Here is a 26,748-nt window from a genome sequence, read left to right as displayed (position 1 = left end):
GAACATTATTAGAACATGCAACATATTCAAGGTTCCTGATGAAATGGAGGAGGACCCAAACGTGATGCAAAAGGGATCAAATCCTGAAATGATAGCTCAACCATTTGATTGGAAGAAGAAAGAAATTATAGATTTCGAAGCTCTTTCAAAACCAGTCTTAGATTTTACAAAGTGGTGGATCAAGCGTAAGCTTGAAAAATTAGTTGCACCAGCTAATGGATTCACATATAGGTTGCTTGGCCATAGACCACTTAGCTATGAAAGATCAGGACAAATATCTGAAGGGACTATTGAAGAAAGAGGAACTCCATCCAAAGATGTAGGAACCAAGAAAGGGAAGGAGGTACCTCGAGAAAAGCATCCTAGGATTGAGGAAGTCATCCAGGAACCTCAAAATAAGAAGCAAAAACATGGAGATGCTCCCTCTTCTCTGAGTTGAACTCCAAGTGCCCAAGAGATAGAAACTTTTGAAAGGTAGGATGTAGGGACAAGTATAAGGAGATTTGAGCAAGAAGAGAATTTGGATAGGCCAATTCATTATAGGCTAAGTATAAATGCCTATGAAAAGTCCATGCAAGAAAGAGGGAGAGATCAAGATATTTCTACAGAAGAAAGTCTTGCTACAATCTTAGAGTGAGAAATGATTAATGATGGAGATGGTCCACTAGAGGCAGAAACTCCAGGAGTAGCAATACATCTTCCAAATACTGAGGCCATAGTTCCTGAGGTTACGATGGATAGTCCAGGAAGTGAAGAGGAGATTGACATTCGAGCAGTCCAAAGGAAAGAACAATTGGTAATTCCAGGGGACCAAAGTATACACATTCCAGAATGGTTGAGGCAACGAATTAAATTGCGTCAACAATGGGAGGTTGATCTAGCAATTGAATTACAGGAAATTTTGGATCGATCAAAAGAAAAAGGGAAAGCAAAAAGATATACTAAATTCATCAGAGGAGAATCAGGATCTAGAATCTTGCAGATTGTGACTCCCATAGTTGACAAAGGAAAAAATTAGATTGCTCTAGATGAATATCATGTTAGGAAGTAAATCTTGGTCGAGCCTCCCTAGAGAAAATATTGGAAGAATTTGATGACTCCACACAAGCTTTGAAGGATAGGATGAAGAAAGTAGAAGAAGGGTATGAAAAGCAGAAAAGAGAAATTCAGGCCTTATGTCAGTACATCAATAACTTGCCTCATCTAGTAAGAGAGGAAGGTCCATCATTTGTCCCTCCAATAGGTGTTTCCAATGAAGTGGTAGGTGATATTGATAGAATCAAGTGAATTTCTCTGGGTGCAAAGATTTGGATTGAAGGAATTCAAGAGGTAGCCTTAAAATATGCAGAAGAGTTAGTGCAAGTGCACAATAGGGCATTGGATGCAATCTCTAGGATCTAGTGCATGGAAGAATCATGGGTGGATGAGCATATTTACCAAGAAGAGGTGATTTTCGACATTAAGAATCTGATGGATACCCCAAAGCAAGAATTGATTAATGGTCGAGTTATCAGCGAGGGGGATTTCTATGATTTTATTCAATGGTGCAGTGTAGTGATCATGGCTAAGGAAATGTTTGAGAGCTTTACTAGGGAATGCAGTCGATGGAAAAAGATTATTGATAACATCAAGCAAGGAATATCAAATGCAGTTGCATCCTTGTTATCACAGAGATTGGTGGAAGAAGAAATGACAATTGATAATCTGAAAGTCAAGTTAGAGGAACTCTTTCAACTAAATGTATATGGAAGAGATGATTTTGAGAACTTTTCCATCTTCTCAAATATAATACACACTACTAAGGACTTACTACTAGATTGGGATGAAAGCTTGGGAAAAGCAGAAAGAGTAAATGCAGCTCTAGAATTCAAGCAAGAATCTACACCAAGCATCAGTATAGAGGAGTTGGAAATAGTGTTAGATCGATTTTGATCTTTCATGCCAAAAAATCAAGGATAGATGCATTAAATGCATAGTGGGTGTGCATAGGGATCATTTATTACACCCCACTCCTTAAACGAGCATGCATAGTAGGCATTTATTACCCACTATAGTAGTGGATTCCCTGTGGCATTAATGTAGATTCCTTTCCATTGCCCTAATCGTAATTAGGGCTGATGTGGCACGATCTTGGCCATCGGTTATTGTGATCATCCAGGCCACCTATTGTAATCAAGGCCCTATATAAAGGCCTCATTTCTCATTTGTAAAGGGATTTTTTTTTGAGATTGTTGCTATGAGCTGCTGAGATAATAAAATTTTTATTGGAGTTTGGTGAATACTTGACATGTCTGAGTGCTTTCTTGTCCTCCTAAATTTCTTCAATTAGAGTAAGTTTAGCATAGTCAATGTGTGGTGATTACAATGAAGAATATGAAGGTGTATTGATGAGTTCCTTTAGTTCATACTTTTGAGGTTTTAATGATTCTAACTTGTTGTGTAAAGTTAGCCTGAACCCCTTTCATGCATATCCTCAACTTCTATCATTCATATACATTGTTCTTTATGATGGTGTATGTGGTGATATGAAAATCTCTGGCATAACACTTCAAGATTGCATTGATTCATGCATAGTTGTAGTATAACTTGACGAAGAAAAATTTGGTAAATTGAGGAATTTGTCCACTAAAGTACTATTTATTGTTATCACTACCCTTAGGATTAGAATAGAATTCTTGAACCCTACCTTATTGAATTTCTGTATATTTTGTGGAAACTCTAAAAATAGCACTTCATTGCAAAACCTTAAGATAGCTCTCACATCCAGTGTGGCTTGAAATGAATATGAATAAACATGTAAGGCCCCTTGTGATCATTAGTAAATCACATCAACAACCGATCTTATCTACAGTCAAGACCTGGCATTAAAGGAACCTTTAAGTCATTGCATGATCTTTTAGCAATTTTAGCATACAAAAGACTTTATTCAAGAGAGGATAAGATATTTTGGTATTTTTTTTTACTATTTAGTGAGTCATAAAACACACATCAACATAAACTAGCGCTAGAAGGAGGGCCTTGACTAAAATATTTTATAGCAGTTTCACATACTGGAGAACATTAATTCATGCTCACTCAAGGTACATTGAAGATCCTTGAGATTCACCCTAGGAGCACACGAATTACTAGAGTTGAGTTTTGATCCAAAGCCTACGCGAGGAAATAAAGAAGCATCTATGAGCCAAAAGTCACCAAGTGTAGCTAATCTCACAAGGATATTCCAAACTCCACCACCTCAACATCAAGCACAAGGAAAAATCCAAGGATGAGTTCCACCAGGAGCTACACAAATTCAACAGTTATTTGTGCAAATACCTATACAAGTTGTTTCACCTACAACTATCCAACAACAAGTTCCAGCAATGGCCCAGCAATAGCATCTGCAAAATGCATCACCCCTTGCAACGTTTGTCACATACAACAATATGCCAAAGAATCATGAACACTTTTGTTCTAAATTCCTTGTGAATGATGTGAACCACATTGCTGATGAACACATTAAATTTTTTGAGGATGTCCTCCAAAATAGAAACGTGTAAGATGAGGATGTTGCATGTAGACTATTCCCTTATTCATTGGGTGAGGAATCATTTTATTGGTATATCAACCTACCTTCAAATTCAATATAGACTTGGTAACAATTGAAGGATGCATTCCTCGGGAAGTTCAGATTGCTTATCACCCCTAAAGAATTGTATAGGCAGTTTATCGAGATAAGGAGACAAGAATGTGAATCAATTGGTGCTTTCAATAACTGATTTCAAAGGGCTTATTCAAGATTGCATGATGTATATCACATATGAGATGATGCAGCATGACCTCTCTACTATGCAGCCCTAGACTATTTCACATCTATATTTTTTCAAAAAACTCATCTAGCTCTTACAAGTTTGATCCAAGCATATGCTGAGGCAGAGAAAGTTAGTTTACAATCACCGGCAACTATGAATGGAGCACCTAGCTATTTTGGAAATGCAAATGCATTGAATCAAGGAGCTTTGAATTATGCTCCAACTATCAATACAATTCCTGCCCCTTCGAGCCAGCTGGTGTTGCACCCTGGAGCACCTATGTCATAGGAAATGCCCACCCAGCCAATTTATCTCCAAAACACAACAAATTCTACAAGGACCCAAGAGGAAAAGGATGAGATGAGAGATTTGATTGAACAAGTGAAAAATTTGTCCACTGAGGTCACTTACTTAGAAATCAAAATAATCAATTGCAAAATGCACAAAGGAATCATCAGTCATATCAAGGTAGCAACCGAGGTTATCAAGGGAATCCCCTCCACATCATGATAGTAATCGAGGACACAATCAAGGATTCAATGAAAGTAATCAAGGATATCGTAATAATAACCAAGGTCATTAAAGAAGATCATGGAACACTAATCCAAATAATGGGGGCATACCGTCACCATTGGATAATCCTCCATTTGAGAATCGCCCAATTGATAAAGTTTTCTTAGCAGAAGTTGCACTATCTAGATGGTGTAGATTACATGAGACTAGTCAACATTCTAAATTACAGTGTAACGAATTTTAAAGAGTAGCAGATATTTTCAATGGAGAAGTGAGGAACACTACCACATCTGAGAATCCTCCTCCTATGAGATATGATATGGTACCCTCACCAAGATATGACCAAGCATTGGTTTTTGATGATTTTAAGTTTCCTGATTCTTAGGATTACATGCTAATACAAGCTAATCAAAAATCCTCACCAGCTTCAGAAAATGGTCCTATAGAGATGCCACGTTATCAAGTCCCACCAGAAAATCAACCTCCACCAGTATCCTTGAATGAATCACTACATAAGGATGAATTTTTATTCCCTCTTCTATATAATAGTGTCTTGGTGGAAGGGACAAGTGAAGTGCAAACCTTTCAAAAAACATTGGGTAATACTCCAATAAAGACATATCAAAGGAATTATAGGAACCATGAGCCATTAACATCATTAGTTCCTCCAAATAACTTTTCAACTCCCCTGCATCCAAATGCGAACAATAATCCTGAGCCTCTCAGAGACTCCCCTAAATATTGACAACTCATGAGCTCTCAAGGAGATAGAGGCCAATCTCCCATGAAAAATTCTTCACAAAGTGATAAAGGAAAGAATAATCTTCAATCCTCTACTCAACAAGGATAACAAAGGCAAGGTGAAAATCTAGGACAAAAATAGAAAGGAAGTCCTTCTAGAGAGGAATTGAAGAGGTTGAGTTCTTGTGTACTAGAGGAATTCAAGAGAACTAAAGTGAGTCTTCCACTATATGAATTGATGAAGATTTCAAAAATTAGAGATACATTATTGGAAAGTTTCAATGACGCCCCCAAAAAGATTGTTTCTCAAAATGTATCACATCCTCCAAAAGGGGTATCCAATGTCCAACAATACAATTTTGCACAAAACACCAATATTGTAAATGATGTATCACCATATGCATCTAAGCTTGCTTAGAATCCTTCAAGTTTCATTGGAATGGTGCAAATCTCTTAGGATGGTCAGAAGGTTACATCAAATGGACAAGTATCTTCAAAAGATCCATTACTAGAAATGATCAAAGATAATGCTCCTATAGTGGAAAGTTCCATGACAACTCAAAATGGGAGAAATTCTATACATAACAATGAGACATTTGATTCAAAAGGGCAGAAGCTAGTGGTTTTTTATCAAGGGAAGGAGGAACCTAAACCTTTCCTAGTATCTGTTAGAATTTTTGGAAAAATGTTACATAATTGTTTAATTGATTTTGGTGCATCAAGTAGTGTAATGCATTTGGACATATGTAGAAAGTTGGGACTGATTCCACTTTAGACTGACAAGAAGGTTACACAATTGGATAAAACTGAAGTCCTATTCATGGGAGAGTTAAATAATATTCACATGCAATTAGCCTCTAATCCACGTGTTCAAAGTTGTATTCATATATCTATTGTGGATATTCTTGAAGGGTATGGCATGCTTCTTAGTAGAGATTGAGCAAGGAAATTGAATGCTTATATTGCAATGGACTTTTCACACATGTGGCTCCCATGGAAGGGAATTCCCAATCAGATAAGGATAGAGAGCACTCCAAGGCTCTTATTGTTGATCACTGAGTATGGTGAACATAATGGGATCTTGTTTATGGAAACCACTTTGGGATGATATATTCCCAAAACAAGAGAGGTTTTAATGTTGCAAGGTTACAATTAAGGGGGATGTCCTGATGTGACTCCAAATTTCACTAAGGTACTAGTTATGGATGATTTAGAACCATCATTGAATGAAGGAATCTTTGAGAATTTTGTCCTAAAAAGCATTAAGCAGGAAGTTGAACTAGGAAAAGATGCATCCATTTAAAATCTGTTGTTACCCAACTGGTGTAGAATTCATGATGCTTTTCATTTTGAGATATCATGCACCATGTGCAAAGAAGCAATTGCACAAGTTTCCAAAATGGTTCCACAAGCATGGATAGAAAAAAATGTGGTCAAAGTGAACTCATCTTGTATGCAAATTTTAGACCCACAGCAGGAAAGAATTTGAGAACATGAAATAGGACAAGAAAAACATCATAAAAATACAAGGATTCAAAGGTAAAATCACCCATGGAATATGAAAATGATCAAGTGTGGACCCTATCCTTTGATGGATCCAAATCAAAAAAAGGTAGTGGAGCTGGTGTTGAACTCATCAGCCCAACTGGAGAAACATATTTGGCAGCACATAGGTTGCAGTTCTCTTGTACTAATAATGTGTCTAAGTATGAATCATTGGTCATTGGATTGCTCCTCGCTATCCAAAAGGGTGCCAAAATCCTACATGTACATGGAGATTTAGACATAGTCATTGGATAGGCACACAAGAAATATACATGCCATGATAAAAGATTGGGTCGGTATCACAATAGAGTTTCGGATCTAATTGAAAGCTTTGATGCTTTCAATATTAAAAGGATAAGTCGAATAGGCAATCTAGTAGCAAACTCTTTGGCTCAATTTGCAAGCTCATTAGAACCATTAGCCATGGATTGTGTGAAGAAATTCAGAGTTGAGCTAACTTCAATACCATCAGTTCCTGACAATATCACAAATTTTCAAGTGTTTGAAGATGATAATAATATTCTTGATTTTCTGACAAGCTCGAGGGTATTTGAAGCACAAGTCATAGATGAAGGAGAACAACAACAAGCTCAATTTGAAATTGATGAGATTATGAATTTAAGGACAAATACCATTCCAAAAGAAATGATTGAACTAGAGAGAATTTTTGATGCAGACAATCTGAGTTCCCTCAAGTACCAAAGTATTGAAGGAGGGGAATGTGAAAAGGTGAACTTGGGATTGAGAGAAAATGTCAAGAATGTATTTATTGGGAAAGTTTGTACCCCCACAGAAAAGGAGGAAATATTGAAGCTTATGAAGGAATTCCCTGATGTAATTTCTTGGGGATATGAAGATTTGAAGACATATGATACGACTCTCAATACACATACTATTCCATTAAAGCCAAATAGTAAGCCATTTAGACAAAGGCAGAGACCAATAAATCCATTGTTAGAACAACTAATACATCAAGAAGTGAAGAATTTATTGTCAGTAAGAATTATATTCCCAGTTCGACACTCAATGTGGGTCACCAACCTTGTCCCTATCAAAAAGAAGAATGGAGAGATAAGGTTGTGCGTGGATTTTAGAAATCTCAATAGAGCTTCAGAGAAGGATAATTATCTCGTGCCATGATTAGATGAAGTGATACAATTTGTTAACGGTTCTCAAATGATGTCATTTTTAGATGGTTATTCTGGATATAACCAAGTGATGGTAGAAGAAGAAGATAGACTAAAGACGGTATTCACAACTAAGTGGGGTACATTTTCTTATAGAAGAATGCCTTTTGGTTTGATCAATATAGAAGCCACTTTTCAAAGGGCCACGGATTATGCTTTCAGAGACTTGGTAAAGAAGTGCATCATCATTTACATGGATGATCTCATAGTATTCTCTCGAGACAAGGAAGATCACATCAATGATTTGAGGAGAATCTTCCAAAGATGTAGAAGATATGGGATTTCCTTGAATCCAAAGAAATGCATGTTTGATATCACTGAAGGGAAATTGTTAGGACATGTAATATTAGAATGAGGAATCTCAATTGATCTTGAGTGTATCAAGGCAATATCAAAGATAGGATTGCCAGCTAGTCAGAAAGAATTAAAGTCATTCTTTGGGAAAATTAACTTTGTAAGGAAGTTCATAATTAGATTTGTAGAGATAGTAAGGCCATTAAATGACATGTTAAAGAAAGGAGAAAGGATAGATTGGACACCTATAGCAAGAAAGACATTCGAAGAAATCAAGCAAGCAATCGTAGATGCTCCTATTTTGTTGAGTCCAGATTACAACAAGCCTTTTTATATATATTCGTTTGCCTTGGAACACACTTGTGTAGCTATTCTTACCCAGAAGGAAGATGATCAAGATGAACATCCTATTGCATTCATGAATTCACCCTTGAAAGACATAGAATTGAGATATCCGAATGTTGAAAAACAAGCTTATGCTTTAGTAAAAGCAATAAAGAAATTTTGACATTACATCTTAAGAAGCAAGGTTTATGCAATAGTTCCTGATGTAGCAGTAAAGACTTTGCTAATGCAGAATGAATTGGGAGAAAGAAGAGGAAAGTGGATGGAAATTATTCAAGAATACGACATGGAGATACAACCAATGAAGTTGGTACGAGGACAAGCTCTAGCTCAAACCCTATCTACAACTGGTCCTAGGTTAGTACAATAAGTATATGTGTTAGAAGAAGTATCCTTGAATGAATGGTATGATGATATTGTTCATTATTTGCTAAACTATAAGTCTCCATCACACTTGAATTCTATTCAAAAGCGTTCATTGAGAATGAAGAGTCAAAATTTTATGCTTCAAGGATCTGTGCTATATAGAAAGAATCATGATGGGGTTTATTTGAGATGTGTTGGAAACGAGGAGGCTAGACACATCATCGAGCATTTTCATAGTAAATATGGAACCAGTCATGGAAGTGGTTTGGCTATGGCTCATCAAATATCAAGAGTAGGGTATTATTGGTCAACCTTGTTTAAAGACACTTATGAACATGTGAAGACTTGTCACACATGTCAGATAGCTGCGACACATGAAAGAAATCTTGCTATGCCATTACAACCTGTTATTGAAGTAAAAACATTTGCAAAGTGGGGATTGGATTTCATTGGTCCCATCAATCCACCATCTTCTAGAAACCATTGGTATATCCTGACTATTACTGACTATTGCACCAAATGGACTAAGGCTCAATCGCTAAAAAATTGTAAAATAGAGGTTGTTATCAAATTTCTTGAAGAAAATATCATTACTAGGTATGGATGTCCCCATAAATTTGTATGTGATAATGGTCCAGCATTTAGATCCTTGAAGTTCTCAAATTGGGCATTTGACTATGGGATCACACTAAACTTTTCATCAAACCACTATCTGCAAGGGAATGGATTGGCAGAATCAACAAACAAAAATTTATTGAGTGCACTAAAGAAGTTATTAGACAATAATCCTAAAGATTGGCATACGCAGCTGAGATTCACACTTTGGGCAGATAGGATCAGAATAAAGAGTTCTTTGGGGACATCTCCATATCATTTGGTCTATGGACAAGATCCAGTTTTTCCTATCCAATTGAAGATTCCAACACTATGATTCATGGAAGATTTTATGGAAGGAGAAGATAGAGTGCAAACATGTTTGACTCAATTATTGCACTTGGAATAAAAGAGGGACAAAGCATTGGAAAAGTTTTCTAAACATCAAGGAGTTGTTAAGAGATGGTTTGACAAAATGTCAAAGGTTAAAGAATTTTGAATTTTAGATCTTGTACTTCGCTGGGATAAGGCACATGAAAAGAATGGTTGACATGACACGTTTAATAATCTGTGGAAATGTCCTTATCAAATTTTTGAAATTTTGGTAGATAATGCATTCAAGCTTAAGACTCTAATAGGAAAGGAAGTCCAATTGCCCATCAATGGGCAATTCCTCAAGCATTATTTATGCCCTTAGGTTTCCTTTTTGATGCCTAACTTGTACATAGTTGGTTTAGGTTTTCCATTGTGGTGTGCTTTTGTTTTTTTTTTCCCTCTTAGTTAGGTGGGGGGTTTTGTTTGTCTCCTCTCTCTTGGTCAAGAGTTTTGGCTTTGTGTAGTTTAGGTTTCTTTCCCTTGTTGGTTGTGTTTTCTTTTTTTCCTGAGTTGTCTTCCTTAGGTGGTTTGGTTTTCTTTCTTTTGATTTTTGGTTTTGGTTTTGGCTTTTTGCTTGGTGGCTTGTAGCTATGAGAATCTCTTTTTGCAAGTAGAGTGGTGTAGTGATTTGGCTACTTCATCTAAAGATTTCACCAAGTTTTGTTTATTTCACTTCTTGGATAATTGTTATGAAGAGCATTAGAATCTTGGCCATCTTTCATATATTTTAAATGGGTCAGAAAACATACTTGACTTGGAAAATTAATCATACATTGTGTCTTGACACATAAACTCTGAGGTTACCACATATTTCACACTCTCAACTATTGCTCTATGTCCATTTATGCGTCATTGGGAAAGGTCATGGCTTGTGAAAATTTTAAAATCTTACTTCAGCACCACTGTAACGCCTAAACCCATGGTAAGCTTCATTGCTTACAAGCCAAGAGAAAAGAAAGAATTGAAATACCAATTCAATATAAAAAAAGAAAGATGAAATAATAAGATTGGCTTTGGGGGTACGCGATCTCCATAGGTGTTCAAAAGAATAATTCACCGGAAGTGGAGCAATCTCCATTTTTTTTACATCGACAACTCCATCGGGACTATGGACACCTAAATGGTAGCGGGGCAATGTCCAGGATGCTTTTGAAGTCAAGAGGAACCAATAACTTGTCATGATATATCCTAGAATTTTTGAGTGGTCTTGTCGAGCTAGAATTAATACATTTGCACACACTCTGGTTGTCCCAAGATGAATGTGTTTTTGATCCAATGTATGATTATTCTCCCTTTTTGAACTTTTTTTCTCTCTCATTGTTGACATAAGATTGAGAAACCAGAGATTCTAAGTTTGGATTAAGTTTTATCCTTGAAATTTTTGTAACATTTCACTTGTGGAGTCATCAGATGTTGTGACCACCAGTCACCATCACCCAAGCCTAGGACCCCCTTTATTTTAAGTAATATGCCAGCTATTCCCGAATGCCATGGAGTGAAAGTTAGTAGGACTCAAGGAATGGTCAAATCCCTAACTGCATTAAAATTTCACCTTCTAGAATCTTAGAGAGGCATTTGGCATTGGTGGGAAATATCTCACAAAGGACAAAATCCTTCATTCCCAAAAAACCCTACTCTCGCATGCAAAGGTGCAAATTTGGAGTAGATAGAAAAAAATTGTTTGAGAAGGATAAAATCCTTTGTTCCATCAAAGGCCCGCTCTCTAAAGTGTGGAAGAAAAATTGGCAAAGCGGAGGATTGTTTCAAAAAGATAGAATCCTTCATTCCATCAAAATACCACTTTCCATGAAGCATTAAGCACAATTCTGAAGGAGTCACGAAATATTTTGAAAAGGACTAAATCCTCCATTTAGCAGAAAGCCCACTTTCCATAAATCACCAACTGAGGAAAGTTTTTTGAAAAAATATGGCCTTGGAAAAGACAGGTCTTAGAGGTGTGCATCTGCTTGTCTTTGTGATGGTGCTTTCATGGCACTAATTCAACAACATTTTTCTATGTGTGTGATTGGTTTCTTCACTTGTGGAGAGTAATGGCGTAGATTATAAAAATAGAGAAGAAAGAAAATGAGGCATTCAGTTTATATGGGAAGAAACATTAAGAAGAAAAGCTTGATCAACAACATCCATTGCCTATAAATTATGATGAATTTCACAGTGAACAAATGGAGAATCCCAAACACCCAAGTGAATTTGAAGGAGAGAAAAGAAATATAGATTGAAAAGAAATCTTCTTTTGCATGAATATTGGAGAGAAATGAATCAGAATAGGAGGGTTGTGGTCTGTCTAGTCCAATTGGGAAGAAGAATGCAGAGGAAACAAATGAGCAGTAGATTCCTTGTGCAAATACACATGTGAATAGGCAACTAGACACAGTTAACGCTATAGTTGTGGTGGAGCCCCATCTCAGTGATATGAAAAGAAAATCTTGAGAAGGCAGAGCTTGGGAAATCATGGGAAACAGTTTTTGGATAATGAAGGAAATATTATGCAAAGGAAAAATCCTTCATTTCGAGAAAACCCTGACGTTGTAAAGCATGGAGTGCAATTTTTGGATAATGAAGGAAATATTATGCAAAGAAAAAATCCTCCATTCTAGAAAAAGCCCACTCCCGTAAATTGACAAGAGCACAAGATTTTGTTAAAAATTTGTGAAAAGCAGGAATATTGGAAAATTTAGAGAAAAATCTGAAACTTAAGGCAAAAGAATGAAATTCCTTATGAAGTAAAAAGCCAAGTTTAGAGAAAAGTGAAAAAACAATTTTTCCTTCAAAAAATGTTTTTTTTGGATTTACATAAAAAATTAAATATTGGTAAAACTCATATTTAATTTGATTTTTTAAAATAATAATCCAAAAATAAAAGTGGAGAAAATGTTGTAAATAAATTTTATTTTTTCATCTAAATATGGAAATTAATTAAATATTGATTTTTTAATTGATATTTAATTAATAAATGTTAAAAAAAAAAATCAAAAGGGGATAAGAAATACTTAGCTTCATCTTGAAGCTAAGAGCATCAAAATAGCAACTTTTTGAATCAAACATCAAAAAAGTGACAAGTGGCACAAAAGATGGAAACCTTGATGGTTAAGTAAAGCAACTGCCTAATTTTAGTCTATAGCTTTGAAGGCATCTTTTTTGAAGGATGATTTCTATAAGAAGCCTTCTCATTCATTCAGGCTCACACATAAATTTGAAGAGCAAATTGAGAATAGGAGTAAGATTCGAGGAGTTCAAGGAAGCAGAATTTTTGAGAAATTTTCTGAAAATGTTGAGGAGTTTTCTGAGAATTCACAACAGAAGATTTTGAATCCTATCATAAAGGAATTTTCTTTGCAATGAGTTGTGAAATTTCATATTTCTTGCGGAAGTGTTAAAAAGTGAATCTTGAAAGGAGTATGGAAATTTTGGGGAAAATCCAAAAAATCTTCATCTTATGGACAAGTTGTATTCGTTATTTTTAAATACTTTCCTTGCATAGTCTTATGTGTGTACATTTTTAAAAAAAAATTGTACGAAAGGAGAATGGCAGAGCCTAGGCGAAGAGGAGAAATGTGAGGACAACTGATAAAGAATGAAAGGAGAGGATTCTATCCTGAATCCAAAATTGTGTCAAAGTGGGCAGAAATCAAGGACACAAGCCTTGGCAGCTTTGATTTGAAAGATTTTAACTGGAGAATGCTCGGATACAATGACTATCACCCGACACACCTAGCCACAAGAATTGTGAGAAGTGTAATTTTTGCTGTAGCTAGTTTCCCTCCTTCTTTTCAGCATCCAAAGTTAATTGTGGAATGTACCAAGCACTACAGTCCTAGAGATAGAACCATCAGGGATCCTGAATGAAATATTCTGGTAGATTTTTCTCCGGCATCCATTTTTGAAGCATTTGGAATTCCTTCTGACCAAAGGATGGTCACAAAAACACAAGAGCAAGCACTAAGAATCTACACATCTGGAATCAATTTCTGTGAAGAAATAGTCAACAAAAGATGGTTGAAAAAGAATAGATCACATCATTCCAAGATTCCTAAGGAAATAGTATGGCTTGACTTGCCGAGGGAATATAGTGACATGGTTATGATGTTGAGTCACATATTTGGCATGCCTTATTCGTATAGGTTTGAATCTTGGATGTGGTATTTTGTTGAACAGGTAATGGAGGGAGGTGATAGAATAGATTGGACTAGGCTCATAAGTGATAATCTAAGTGAATAGTTGATGAATCTAGAGCATACAAGGAAATTTTACATTAGCTCTTATGTCATATACATGCTAGCACAGAGGACAAATTATGATGGACTACGATGCAAAGGATCAATTGGAAGTGAAACCCAACACCTCAAAGTCCATGAATGTTACCCACAGTTGCATTTGTATTCAAAGGATGATTACATGAGGGTTAATGATATATTTTCCATGCGCATTGTAAGAACACTACAAAAGAAGCCACATATAAGAATGTCAATGGGTGCAATGAAGGTGGTCGAGGAATATGGCACCTGGTTTAGTCAGTTTCCTACCTTTTCATACATCTGAGTTCAAGGATTCTCCATAGAACCATACAAACTTCCCAGGTATCCAATGGACAAGATGGTCTTATTAGAGCTTACGTGACAACTTACAACCTATGACAAGATTCAGAAAGGGAAGAAGAAGTTAGGATTGTAGTTTCCAATTTTCGTAGGAGAAGGGAAAATTGTGGTATGCCCATGTCTAAAAGCTGCAGGGAAATCATCAGATGAGCTCCACTTCTTCCGCCTTCCACTTTGTCCAAAGAGGAATGATTTTTATCCTTAGAACAAGATCTCATCAGTAGGAGGATCAAACTACCAACACAAGTTTCACCTTGAAGACTTTTGGGCAAATGTAGCAAATGAGAATGAGATTAGAAAAAGGTTGCATTGAAGACTACCATTGAACATTATTAGAACATGGAACATATTCAAGGTTCCTGATCAAATGGAGGAGGACCCAAACATGATGCGAAAGGGATTCAATCCCAAAATGATAGCTCAGCCATTTGATTGGAAGAAGAAATAAATAACATCAAGCAAGGAATATCAAATGTAGTTGCATCCTTGTTATCACAGAGATTGGTGGAAGAAGAAATGACAACTGATAATCTGAAAGTCAAGTTAGAGGAATTATTTCAACTAAATGTATATGGAAGAGATGATTTTGAGAACTTCTCCATCTTCTCAAATACAATGCACACTACTAAGGACTTACTACCAGATTGGGTTGAAAGCTTGGGAAAAGCAGAAAGAGCAATTACAATTCTAGAATTCAAGCAAGAATCTGCACCAACCATCAATACAGAGGAGTTGGAAATAGTGTTAGATCAATCTCGATCTTTTAGGATAAAAAATCAAGGATAGATGCATTAAATGCATAGTGGGTGTGCATAGGGATCATTTATTACACCCCACTCCTTCTTAAATGAGCATGCATAGTGGGCATTTATTACCCACTATAGTAGTGGATTCCTTGTGGCATTAATGTAGATTCCTTTCCATTTCCCTAACCCTAATTAGGGCTGATGTGGCACAATCTTGGCCATTGGTTATTGTGATCATCCGGGCCATCCGTTGTAATCGAGGACATATATAAAGGCATCATTTCTCATTTGTAAAGGGAGATTTTTATGAGATTGTTGCTATGAGCTACTAAGATAATAAAACTTTCATTGGAGTTTGGTGAATACTTGACGTGTCTTAGTGCTTACTTGTTCTCCTAAATTTCTTCAATTAGATTAAGTTTAGCATAGTCAATGTGTGGTGATTAAAATGAAGAATATGAAGGTGTATAATGAGTTCCTTTGGTTCATACTTTTGACGTTTTAGTGATTCTAACTCATTGTGTAAAGTTAGCCTGAACCGCTTTTATGCTTATGCTCAACTTCTATCATTTGTATACATTGTTCTTTATGATGGTGTATGCAGTGATATGAAAATCTCTGGCATAACCCTTGAAGATTGTATCGATTCACACATAGTTATAGTATAACTTGGCGAAGCAGAATTTGGTAAATTGAGGAATTTTTCCACTAAAGTACTATTTATTGTTATCACTACCCTTACGATTAGAATAGAATTCCTGAACCCTACCTTATTGAATTTATGCATATTCTGTGAAAACTCCCAAAAAAGAACTTCAATGCAAAACCTTAAGATAGCTCCCACATCTAGTATGGCTTGAAATGAATATGAATAAACACACAAGGCACCTTGTGATCATTAGCAAATCACATCAACCACCGATCTTATCCACAGTCAAGACCTGGTATTAAAAGAACCTTGAAGTCATTGTATGATCTTCTAGCAATCTTAGCATACACAAGACTTTATTCAAGAGAGGATAAGATATTTTTGTATTTTGTTCTGTTTGGTGAGTTATAAAACAAACATCAACAGACTTCTCTTATCCATCCATCCAATTTTTTTCTTTTATCTTCTTTATGGTGGTGACTCCCCATCTTCCCCCCATCCCTAGCACCCATGTCTCCTTCTTTGAGCTCAATCACCAAACCCTTAGTTTTCACCCATATTATGATCACAAAGCATGAAATTTTCCTACTTTCACCCTATCTTTTCAATTATTAAAGATATTTTCCCATCATATTTATGAAATACTAGATATATATTGTCTTTCAATACACCCATCATTGGTAGCTGTAATGCTCTGACACAATCCTTGCAAATCATCCTCTTGCCATCATCATAAATTTTATGGCAAGAAATTCCTAAAGAGAAATAATATCAAAATATTTTCTATCATTAAATTTTTTGCATCACTCAACCCAAAGAGCGTCACACCCTTCTTGGGTAATGACAATTTGCCATCTGTTTTACCTCTTCAGACTGTGCTATAATGAATTTCTTTGCTATCCAACATACATTGGGTTGATAGTGGGATCTGACTGACATCATTCCACTCTTTTATTTCCGCAAAACTATGGCCCATTTAAGCAAGATCATCTACCATGTCATTGCCTAGTAAATGTGGTTCATATGGACCTCATGATCCCCATTCATCAAGGTACAAATTTCCTGAATGGTCAACTTCATCTTCCAGGTGCTACTTCGATCTTCCTTAGCAACTTTGATTATTAACAATGAATTTCCCTTGATAGTTAACCTATTAATTCTTATTTCCTAAGTTCTCTTCATACCCCATAGAATGACCAAGGCTTCCACTTCATTATTTGATCCCTCTCTATACTTTCCCACATAGGCCACCACCGATTTTCCTATGCCATCCCATATAACCCCACAAGCCACAATCCTTCTAGAAATGACCAAGACATAAAAGATAAGTTTCATCCATGAATCTAGGGGCTACCACACCATTTTTCCTCTGGTATTGGCCTTAGATATATCAAATTTCACCACCTTCATGGTGAAGTCCTGTGAAGCAACCCATTTAATATTTAGGCCACTTAGGGGGTTTGTGGGAGATTTACAATACTAGATATTACTACATTCCTTCAAGATCTTTGTCAATTGAATAACCATCACTGAGGAGGGAGTGACTTTATCCCAAAAGATCTTGTTATTTTATTCCTTCAAAATTTTTGAACACATGAAAGGTGGGGTGACTTTCTAGAAGATTTAAAGAAATGAGTGGTTGGAAGGGCCTTTCTAGTCAACAAACTGATGCATATTCCCATAAAAATACCACTGAATCTCCCAATTAGAGAGGTCTCCTTACAAAATTCCTGAGCTCTCCCTACAAAATTCTTGAGCATATGGAGAATGTATGAGAAGGTGTTGGATGGATTCTACATCATTATAACAAAACAAACAACAATCAGCTAGTTGGAAGCCTTTCTTCTAAAGGTTATCAATAGTGAGGATGGTCCCATGAAAATTTGTTCACCAAAACAAATTTATTTTTGGTAGGATCCACGAAAGCCAATCATACTTCTGATCCCTCGGCACCTCACCTCCCGCAATGCAACAATTAAAAAAGAAGATTTCACTGTGAACTCTCCTAAGGGGGTCACACTCCAAAATAAGGAGTCTTCTATAGGGTAGTGGGGATATGAAAATTATCAATTATTCCAATAGCTCCACAAGTGGTCTCATCCTAGGATTAACCTGATCTTGAAGTCTTTTCCATTGGTTATCAGGTGTGGTATATTCCAAACAATACCGCCAAACTATCTAGAACAATACCCTCTAGATGGTTGGAGCCTGGTGTAGGTGAGGGGACCTACGTCAAGCAAATGATCCTCCTAGAAGTCAATGATTTCTCCATCCCCTCAGACCCAATGTATACCTTCCTTCCATTTTTTTTGGTGAGTAAAACATTGGTCCATATTATTGATCCTAGGGGAGAGAAGTGCTAAAGAGATTATCTAATGAAAATTTTCACCTGTCAAGTACTTAGCCTATTCAATATTGCGCTGATTACTTGAGGAGTTGACTAATTTCAAACCCACCTTAGATAGGAGTGCCTTATTCAAATTTTTGATCCTTCTAATGTTTAGACTACCTAGAGACTTAGGCATACAAACTTTATCCCAGCTCACCAAGCTTATCTTGGTATTTTTCTTAGTCCCCAACCATAGAAAATTTCTTTGTGTTTTCTTGATAATTTCCTTGTATATTCCTAGCAGTTGAAAAAGGGAGAGAAAGTACACTGATATGCCTAGTAAAGAGGCTAAGAGGACCTAGAGTTTCCTTGCACTACTTAGAATTTTTCCTTTCCTACCACAAGATTTATCTATATGAATTCCACTAATCCATTTCAATACTTAGAAGAAACCTCCTTAATCACGAGTGGGAGAAAAAGATAGGTTTCAGGTAAATTAGCTTCATAGCACTCCAAAATTCTAATCATGTTTCTCCGCAGGTCCTTGTTGTGTTAAATAAATATAACTTTCTTTTTTAATAGTTTATACATTGGCCTGATGCCTCCTCATATTGGTTAAGATGTTTTTTCCAAGAACTTTCTTCATGGATTGAGGACATACCAAATAGGAACGTGTTGTTAACAAATTATTTCACTAAGGCTTTTAAGTTTCTTCCTAGCACCTCCACCACAATAATGAAAAAATAAAGATATAAGGGGTTACCTTCCCAAAGACCTTAACAAGAGGTAAAAAATCTCCCTAGGTCACATTCAACAAAACTAATAACAGGACCGTAGTAAAAACAACTATGACTATCTTCACAAATTTCTCATTGAATCCTAACTGGCTAAGAATAACTGACAAAAAATTCATCCTTACTTTATTAAAGGCCTTATAAATGTCAAGTTTCATAGCCATACCTAGGTTCCCATATTTCTCCATAGATTGGATCACCTCATGGGTAATACTAACCACATCCAAAATTTATCTTCCTATGATAAGTCCTTTTTGGTAGGGTCTAATGAAATTGTCTAATAGGGGTTTAATGCGATTCATCATTACTTTAGAGATGATATGTAAAGTGTGCTACAAATTCTTATAGATATGAATTCTTCAAGATAACTTGATTCATTTTCTTTTCATATTATAATAAACTTAGCTCTAGTTGAGTTCCCTCGACAACTTGTGTGTTCTAGAAAATTTTGGAGAAACATGGAAAACATCATACTTAACAATGTCCTAGAACTCCTACAAAAATGTATGAGGAAACCCATCATAAATAGTGCTCATCATCATACAGATAGTAAAAAATCCAACCATATTCCATCTAGTAGATCCCCATTTCCTAACCATGTCTACATTAGGTCAAAAAGAAACAAATTTCCCAACTAGACTCAAGGAGACCTAAAAAGAGATCGAGTCAACCACCGAGTTCGGTAGTGAAATCTCAGGCCCTATTGAAGGTCTCTTGGAACCCAAGACAACCCCTTTCTAGTAAACCTTAAGGATTGCATCTCCCTTTTAGCCCTCAATCTTAGTGGGGCCATTGGGAGGAGGGAGCCCATATAGGCAAGGTCATCAAGAATGCCAACTAGCCTAGTAGCGTTGGGTAAAAGATCAAAACAAAACTCCACATGGGTGTTAAGTGATTTTTTAGAAAGAGCCAAAAGAAGGCCAGGATAAGCTATCTTGAGATTTGGTGGTAGGTAGGGTGGGGGAGCCCCTATAGAAGGGGAGAACCATGCACAAGAGTTGCAAGTGGGAATTGCAGGAAGGAGTTGCAAATTTTAGTTATTTTCTAGAATTTGACTCATTATTTCTTAGGATAGTCAAGTTGGGTCACTTTCTCTTTGTAAATTGTAGAAATAATTTTAGGACATAAAATTTCTTAATTTAATTAGTATTAGTTTAAAATCTACACTCTCTTTCTAAATTATGTTTATTTATTAAAGGCTGAAGGTAGATACACTAAATTAGGTATTTCTTTGGTATTCAATTCCACATTCCAAATTGCTAAAATGTATTCACAATAGTTTTATATGTGAAAATTGTATTATTAAGAAAATTTGAGATTCTATAAGGTGCATAGTTATTCATGATTTCTTTGAACAAAATTATGGTGCATTTCTTTGAAAAAGATTAAGGTGTAAGTTTTTGTTATTTTCCACATTTTGAGTCCATTTTTGTTAAGATAGCATATAAAGTCCATTTCTATTTGTAAATTTGAGAAATATTTCCAAGATATAAAATATCTAAGTTTATTTGGGTGTTTTGTTAGTTTTAGTTTAAGAAAAATTGACGAATCTCTTATGATGTCTAGATTGGAGTCATGCATTTTTTATGTATGATTTTCCACTCTCTTTAGGAAGCTATTCAAGATAAGTGTAAGTTAGATGGAGGCATAGATCATGATGATCTTCCTATTTTCACTCACATTAACTTTTGTTTTCAAAATGAGTTCTAAGAGGCTGTAGGTCAATAGTATCATAATGTTCCAAACCATCCTAGATGTCAGGGGAAGAGGGAGGTAAACCGTTGGTTCATTGGTCACCTCCTCCACATGTAGTAGTTCTTAAAATCAACACTAATGGTTATTCTTAGGAAATCTAGGTTAGCTAACCTTGGCTCTATCTCGTGAGTTAGATGACATTGTTTCTCAAGATAGAGTTCCTTATAGAACTCCTTGTTGAGCTCTCCTTTTTGTTTCTCTTTTTGTCTTAATAAATTTTACCCCTAGTTTAGTTATTAGTATTAGTTTGAAATCTATACTCTTGTGCTTAATGATATTGACTTATTAGATGTTGAAGCTAGCTAAACTTAATTAGATATTTCTTTGGTATGTGCAATATCTAATACATTGCATCTGAATCTAGTAGATATTGTTTACAAGGAATACAACTCAGTTTTGTAGATCTTAAAGTGTAGAGAAGTTTATTCCAACTTGATCATTGGTTTAATCTTATTTGTTGGTAATTGACCCAAGGGACTTAGATAATTAATTATAATAATAAAAAATGAGATAGGATTACCTATCATCATTTGAGTTGATCTTATATTGACCCACTATATATTATGTCCATTGTTGAAAACTGTTGTTCTTTCTTGTCTAACCTATATTAGGTTATTTTGGTTTTTGCATATGTTGGGAGCTTGAGTTATTTAGTGACTCCAATATTACATTTCCAATAATAAAATAGTTATTTCTATATTATCAACTAAAATCAGTGGTCACATCTTCATCTCACTAAACATTAGTTTTTATTGGCATCTCATATATTAAACCTTTTACAAATAAATTATGAACTAGCATTAAGAGGAATGAGATAAATCTTATAAACTTTTCTACTAGACTCTTATTGTTATGAGTAGGTTGATCTTCCTTGACACACTTTATACTTCTACATATCTCTAAATATATTTAATTTTGAATAAACGTGAACTGCTCATAAGTTGTCACTATATTGGTAAACAATGAATAGAGATATTTATGACCTCATAAGTATACACTAGCCTGAAATTTGTAATGAAACCATCACATTTCATAACTCAATCAATTTTATTTACTCCATTTTACGTATAAAAGTCAAAAGCTCAGTATCTGGCAACATATTTTACGGTGAAAAGGATTAAAGGAATGGTAAAACTGCCCTGCTGTTCCACCTCAAATAGGCAGCAGTAGGATTCAATATGTTAAAGTGTTCGTAAGTTGGATTGAGTGACCAATCACACAGATCTTTATTAGTATGGGATGCTTGTGCAAAATCTTACAGTACATGAATTTATAAATGCTACCTTGCTCCATTCTACTCTACTGAGTTGTATTTACAGCTTAGCGAGTTTACCCCTGCACACAGCATGTTTTGTGAGAAGGATGAACAGGTGTACCAAGCTGTGTTCTAAAATGGTACTGTTGAAGTTGTTGACCATCCTTATACCTTCTCGAGTGGTGGATGATCTGTGCAAGCATTCTTTAGTGTTTTTAATTTTGGCAGTTTTCATTTACTTGTGGACAGTATTATTAGAGGTGGTTTGTTGCTCGTCTCTCCGTTGTATAGAGTATTTGCATGGGATATGTAGACCTTAGCTTGTTCAGTATGTTTGCAAGAGACTATTTCGGGGTCTGATTGGTATATATAGGCCTTGCTTGGTCAGTATGTTTGCAAGAGACTATTTAGGGTTCTCATTACTTTTTCTCATTATTATAATTACCTTTATTATAAACCGTTGGTAAAAATAATATAGAATTTAATATTTCTTTAATATTGTCAAGAATTATTATTGTACTTCAGTGGGGCTCAGAAGACTTATCTTCCTATGCTCCATCTTAACCCATTCAATTAGATAACTACTCTGATATTATAAAATAAAATATTATCTTAAACATTCTTATTTAGTATCTTATTTAAAGATTCTCTAATCATATATTAGTTAGTCTTAATTTTATTACATGTCTATATTCAGATATATTTATACACATACATATATAGGCAGATCAACAATTCGTCATCTGTGCACAAATACATTTACATAAACCTAATTTTGATTTGAGATTTTCACAATAATTTTGAGGCAATTAAAAAATTGTATATTTTAGTATAAAAAATCAGGTTATTCTAAAGTTGTATTTTTTTATCCTAGGTGGGTATGACAAGGAAGAGAAAGCAGCTAGGGCTTATGATCTAGTAGCTCTTAAATATTGGAGTCCATCCACTGCAACAAAATTACCTTATGACATAAATTTAATTTGTTATTATTTGTACTAGGATTAATGTATTATAGCTTAGTGTATGTACCATGCATTAATGTATTATAGCTTAATGTATGTACCCTGCATTAATATCAATTTTGTCAATGTTAAATGAAGATTTCAAACTATGAGAAAGACTTGGAAGAGATGAAACATATGGTATCACTATCTTATATTACTAAGGAGGTTTGTCGGGTAGCATTTTGTTCTACATTGTTATTACTATTCCCTATCCCTCCCAACCATGACAAGACTTTACTCTTATGCTCTTCAATTCTAAAGAGCTCAGACAAAGGTACCTTGTGATAACATGGATATCATATCAATTGGATCAAACATAGTAGGTTTCACAATCATACCTGGAGTAGGAACCTTCTAAGCAGTAGGGATTACTATTTACTTGGCATTATCAGATCCTGATCCCTTCTCTTGCATAATTGCTTTTGCTGTTTCATTTGCTTGGAATTGCACTCTCTTTTTGGGTTTCCACTTCTTGGTTTTTATTTCTTTAATCTTGAATATCTCTACATTAGCCTTCTTGTCTTCATCTTTTATCTTATGTGAGATATCTTTTATGAATATACTAGAAGGCTTCCCAATATCATTATTAACAATTTTGTTTCTCAAGTTGTAATTGCTATGTACTTGGGAGATCATTTTTGCAATGATCATATCAATTTCCTCTTTAGAAAGCATTCTTAAACTTACATGAGCCACTTTAGAAGATGTAACACATACCTAATGTTTGTCATAGCCTTCATTGTCTGAAAAAACTTATTGACAATGTAATTGATAAGAAATTTTCTTATTCTCTAGATCATTTTCTGTTTCTTCCAAATTTGAATCAACACAATCACTACACGTGCTTACCATATTACAACTTACATCATCATGGCTCTTTTCTTCTTCCTCCTCCTAAGTTTGTAAACTATGATAAAAAACAAATGACCGAGCAATTGCACAATATTCTGCAGAGTGAGGTGATTGAAAAATAATACACCATGGAAAATTATCATTCATATTTATTGAACTTCTTTGTAGAGGGTTTGGTGTACCATTATCTTTCACATTTTGGGTCTGGTTAGGGATTGGCTTGCCATCCTTCCATTGGGTGGTATAAGGGTAATTCTGCATTCTAGGTTGTCTATTGAAATTGCTATTATTCAAAGGGGTTTTCTCAACAACATTTGGCTTATGGGCATTAAAACTAGTATGATTCAACTTTTTTAGCAATTCCAATACTTGACCTATTGTGGGTTCTTATGGCTTCTTTCCTGTAGGAGTTTTATCAAAATCTCTTTTATTGTTATACTTGGGATTGAATAGCTTTGGATCATCTCTCTTTCCTAGTTTTCCAAATGCTTTCCTATTATTCTCAATATATACTACAACCTTATAAGCATCCCTTAAAGTTTTAGGATCCTTATCCCTCAACTGGTAAGCCATTTTTCTATCAAAAGCATTAAAATATGTTGTAAGAAAAAAATCCTCATTCAACCTTATAACTTGTAATAATTTGTACATAACTTTCTAGAATCGCAGATTGAAATCAAATGCAGACTCATTAGGATTCTTCTTGATATTGTTGAATTCATTTAACATAAATCTAGCATTAGTGTTGTCTCCATATTGCTCTTTAAATAACTTCTCTAAATCAATCCATGAACTAATGCTATCATCAAGTAACCTTTTGAACCAATCCCTTGTATCCTTGGTTAGTGAATGAATAAAAAACTTCATTACCACATCCTCATGTTCAACTTCATAGTCATTCAACATATCTATGAAAATTCTCAAATGTTCTTCACCAGTAACAACATTATTTCTAGAAAACTTAACCACTTTATCTCTTAAATCAAAGGATATGGGATGTGGAGCACCAAGAATACCTACAAATGATATTTGTCTATACTTTTCCATGTATACAGGCTTCTTCTAAAAGCTAGGAACATTTGAGGTGCTCACTACATTTGCTTGGTTGACGGGAACACTTTGGGATTGTTGAGATTGAACAATAGGGGCTTGTGTATTAATGGTGGATGACAAGGTAGGGGCAGATTGAGATATTTCCTAAACTGAAACTACTGGTCCAAAAGTAGGTACAGAGACTAAAGCTAGGGTGAACAAATTTGGTCATGACACTAATGTAGAATTAGACTTAATGAACTGAATTTTTCTCCTAGTTTCTGCAGCTTGAGCCTCATTCTCTACCTTCTCAAGTTCCTTTGCAAGATCTTCCTTCTCCTTTCTTTCCTTCTCCAAATCGAGATCTAATTTTGACATGAAAGGTTTTAAGGATTTTCTTGGTAGAGCTTGAGGTTCATTTATTCGGATCCTTGTGGCTTTTCCCTTTCCCTTATCTATAGCTTTCACAGTAGGTTCCACAGGATCTACTTGGACAGGCTTGTAAGCTTTGACTTGAGTAAGAACAGGTTCTTGCTTTTGACTCAAGATTTTTTCTTGTTCATGAAGCTTAGATCTCAAACTTTCTACATTGCCAAATACATTAGTATGGATGGTTGTCATTCTTTCTTCCAACTTTTAATTTTGTTCCTTTAAGGCAGTCATTCTTTGAAGTAGATTATCTCTTTCCACTATAGAATCTAAGGTGTCTTGTTCTTCTTCCTTTTCTAAATGAATGCATTTAGCTTCTTCCTTAGCAACTCATTTCTTCAAAAATCCTATCTCCAATTATACTTTTGTAGGGTCTGCAGAAGTAGCTTCTGAATCAGTAGGGTCATCTAGATCTATAAGATTGGATTTAGTATATGGGGCTATTTTAGGATTAGAAGGATCTCCAAATGAACTCCTAAGTCCTAACCTATGATGCATTTTAGCTATGAGATCTAGTCTAGGGGATATATTACCTACTAGTGGCATATCCTTATCTTGATATGTTCTTTCATTTGGTATTGGGGTACTAAATATCCCTCCTAAGAGTCTTGTGGTTTCTGATTCAGAGTTTAGTGAAGAAGACTCTCTCCCTAGCTGATTGATACACTACCTTTGGGTTTCTAGGTGGGGTTTGGATTTTCCCTTGTTTAATTTAGGTTCTTGCTACCACTTCTAGGTAAATCAGTATACATTGGTACATCAGGATTGGCTCTTGTGTAATCTCTTGTGTTTTTTCTTTTGTTAGCCATTTTACTATATATCAAATAAGGACTAGCTTCAAAACCTTGACTGAGTCACCACCCATTTCTTGGGAAAATACACAGATACAATTATTCCCGACTTCAAAGAAAAGACACAAATTAAAATGAAATATCTGACACAAATGGACCAATCACTAAGATTATAAGACTACAACTTTTGCTTGTTAGATAAGACACTTGGAAAGACTAGACACATAAGTGCATCTCTATGGTATTTGGGTTTTTCTTTCTCTCGTTTTAAATTGTCAAGGTTTGTCACTAAAACACCCCCCTTATAACCATGAGAAATACTAAAAGGTCTGACACACACACACACCCAACAGGACCAAAGACACTGCATTACATTTCAAAGATGTGTTGGACAACTCCCCAGTAGAGTCACCATTTTGTTGGTGTTTTAAAACTACTAAACAACAAAATGCTCAATACCAAATTGAGATTGCTCACATAACATAATGGTCAGCCAATTCCTATTGACAATTACATGTGCAAACCATTTGGACCAAACATCAACAAAACCAAGGATCGTTTTCTACTTTTTAGGCTCTACAAAACAAGGGTGGGTATACCTAGGGGATGATTCAAGGCTGGAAGCTATTGTATGAGAATTACTTTAGTTTCATTCTAATTCTCATCTCATATCCTCATATACATGCATGATTCTAAAATTTTTAATAAACACATCCCATATAGAAAACTTCATCAAAATTCTTCT

At 35.3% G+C, this 26,748-nt stretch overlaps 1 pseudogene; it reads left to right on the top strand.

The window, feature by feature from the left end:
* The first annotated feature begins 640 nt into the window (after positions 1 to 640).
* The window catches only part of LOC149538095 (AP2-like ethylene-responsive transcription factor AIL5), a 193,142-nt pseudogene continuing 167,034 nt past the window's right edge, over positions 641 to 26,748 (top strand).

This window comes from Cupressus sempervirens, chromosome 9 (genome assembly GCF_028749045.1).
Source record: "Cupressus sempervirens isolate cs-2001-9-10 chromosome 9, ASM2874904v1, whole genome shotgun sequence".
Classification (NCBI taxonomy): Eukaryota; Viridiplantae; Streptophyta; class Pinopsida; order Cupressales; family Cupressaceae; genus Cupressus; species Cupressus sempervirens.
This window is presented reverse-complemented; position numbering and strand designations above follow the sequence as displayed.